The sequence below is a fragment of the Manihot esculenta genome, chromosome 4 (assembly GCF_001659605.2).
Source record: "Manihot esculenta cultivar AM560-2 chromosome 4, M.esculenta_v8, whole genome shotgun sequence".
Lineage (NCBI taxonomy): Eukaryota > Viridiplantae > Streptophyta > Magnoliopsida > Malpighiales > Euphorbiaceae > Manihot > Manihot esculenta.
In genome coordinates this window covers 9285572-9288635 of record NC_035164.2, presented here as the reverse complement: position 1 = coordinate 9288635, position 3064 = coordinate 9285572, and the positions used below count along the sequence as shown (strand labels likewise).

General features: G+C 36.0%; 1 non-coding gene across 1 annotated transcript; it reads left to right on the top strand.

The window, feature by feature from the left end:
- The first annotated feature begins 998 nt into the window (after positions 1 to 998).
- On the top strand, positions 999 to 1131 carry LOC122723597. Its single transcript, XR_006350584.1, has one exon. It is a non-coding gene; the product is annotated as a small nucleolar RNA Z247 (small nucleolar RNA).
- The last annotated feature ends 1933 nt before the right edge of the window (positions 1132 to 3064 follow it).

The following is a 3064-nucleotide window of genomic DNA, read 5'->3' as shown; positions in this document are numbered from 1 at the left end:
CAATATTAGCCATTTCCACTATTTCAAATGCTTTAGATATGATTCATGTGTTAAAATTGGCATCGGTGAGTCTTAGTTCAAAATTATTATCTTATCATAATATTAATATTTAGCTTGATGCATTATTAAATAGTTTTTGATGACTATAATCGAATAAAATTAATTATTATATTAAGATATTAAAATTAAGAACTCTAAGAAATATTTGTAGAATTTTTAGAATGTATATGATATTTATAAAATTATAGAGAGTTTTAAGTGTTTAAACTAAAATTAATAACTTGTTGTAGAATGGAGTATTGAGGATAAGACTAAACTGTAACTGTATTAGCTATCTTATCTATATTTTACCATTTGTATTATGCTAATACCTATCTTTAGTCATTTTATTGTAGGACTCTTAGTTATATAACTCTTGTAAACTGATCATTCATTAATAAACAAATCTATTCTTAATATGGTATTAGAGCCATAAAAGCACTCTTACGAGTTTTAAATTGATTTATTCTTCCTATCTTCGTTTTTTTGATATGGCTGCTTCTGCTTCGACTGCAGTAGTCCAGATCAATGCACCTACGCATTTTCCTATTCGATTGACGCAAGATAATTTCCCTGTTTGGAGGAAGCAGGTTCAATCCACTCTGCTTGGACTTGATTTGATGGGATTCCTTGATGGTTTGCAACCGGCACCATCGCAATTTCTCAATGACAAAGAGAAAACTCCAAATCCGGCCTATGCAACTTGGTTTCGACAAGACCATATGCTTGTTAGTGCCCTTTTAGGTAGTTGTTCAGAAGCTATTCAACCATTAATCTCATCTGTTGGTTCAGCGAAAGAAGCATGGGATCGCTTGAATCAAAGTTATGCTAATGCATCACGTTCCAGAATTCTTTCTCTTAAAACGAGATTGGCGAAAAACTCTAAAGGCAACAAGGCTGTTGCGACTTATCTCAATGAGATGCGAGCTATTGCTGATGAGTTGGCTCTTACACAAAATCCAATTTGTGATGAAGATTTAATTGTCCATATTATTGCCCAGTTAGGTGATGAATATAAACCTATTGTTGCTGCTATAAAGGTACGAGAATCTGCGATTTCTTTTAATGACTTATTTGAAAAGCTGACTGATTTTGAGAGAGAATTCAAAGAAAAAGAACAGGCAGCTATTCCTGCGATTGCTACTGTGAATTATACACAGAGGTCTGATAGTAAGGTTCAAAACAGTGGCTATAATTAGTCCAATCGCTACAATCAGACTTCCACTTCTCGTCGTGGACGAGGTGGACGAGGTGGACGTAGTGGTCGAAACAATTATCGGCCTGATGTAGTTTGTTAATTTTGTGAGTTTACTAGACATACTACAGCTGAGTGTCGCAAACTTGCAAAATTTCTGAAAGACAATAACATGTCTATTCGAACTGAAACATCTACAGCTACTGCTTCTACACTAGCAGTAAATGCTACTTCTGCGATGTCTGCTTCGACTTCTCAGCCTTGGTTATTTGACAGTGGAGCCTCCCATCATGTTGTTTCTAATCCTAATATGCTGCAGGGATATTCCGATTATGGTGGTCCAGATGAGGTTTTCTTGGGTGATGGTAAAAGCTTGTCTATTTCTCATACTGGTTTTGCTAATATTTCTACACCATCCAAATCGTTACATCTCCCTCATGTGTTGTGTGTGCCTCATTTACGTAAGAATCTGATATCTATTGCAAAATTATGTCGAGCTAATAATGTTTCTGTAGAATTTTTCCCTTTTTATTTTGTTGTGAAGGATCTGCGCACGGGGGCGTTCCTACTCCGAGGCAAGAACATTGATGATATTTATTATGCTCCATTTCCAAAGCTGTCTGTTTCTCCTTCCTCTTTGCTGTCTGTACCTCAGTTGAATGCTACAACATCTTTGTCGATGCTTTCTGCTTGGCATCACAAGCTTGGTCATCCGTCGAATAAAGTTTTGTCTTTAGCTCTTAAAAGTTATGGTCTTAAGTCATTGTTAAAGTTTGTTTCATCGTTTCACTGTAATGCTTGTTCTATGAGTAAAAGTCATAAATTGCCTTTTTATGAAAATTCATTTCGTAGTACTCAGCCGTTGCAACTTATCTATACTGATGTTTGGGGGCCAACAACTACATCTGTTGATGGTTTTTCTTATTATGTCACTTTCATAGATCACTTTACCAAATATATATGGATTTATCCCATGAAGAAAAAATCAGAAACACATGATTTGTTTATAGGATTCCAAAAGTTAGTTGAGAATTATTTTCGAACAAAAATAATTTCTGTGTTTTCGGATAATGGTGGTGAATATCAAAAGCTAAAATCTCATTTTCTTAATTCTGGAATTTCCCATTATACAACACCACCTCACACTCCCGAACATAATGGTACCGCTGAAAGACGTCATCGATATATCGTCGAAACTGCTTTATCTCTGTTAAATTATGCTTCTTTGCCTCTTACTTTTTGGTCTTATGCATTTCAGGTGGCTGTTTATCTTATCAATAGGCTTCCCTCATCAGTTCTCGCTTTTCAAACACCATATTCGAAACTTTTTGGCAAGTCTCATAATATTCAGCGACTTCAGCCTTTTGGATGTTTATGTTTCCCATGGCTCCGTCCCTACAATTCTTCAAAACTTCAGTCTCGATCTGTTCCATGTTTATTTTTAGGATATTCTCCTACCCAATCAGCTTATAAGTGTCTTGATTTAGTCTCTAATCGTCTATATATTTCCCGTCATGTTAAATTCGTCTCTCATAGTTTTCCGTTCAAAGATTGTAATAACTATCATCAATATTCTTCTTTGTTTCGAAATCTCCCTTGTGTAGGTACGGTGCGACAAGAAACATTATCACCTCATGATTCGGCAACTACTTATCCACAGACTGGTTCAATTTTACAAACTGGTTCGTCCTCTATGGTTCCAGCTCCGTCAACTGCTCTTTTGTCTCCTGATTTCATTCCGGCTGCTCCTATTTTTTCTCAATCTGAATCTGCTCAACAATCTATGCATGAGCAAGTTGGCACACCAACAGACACTGTACCAACAGAACG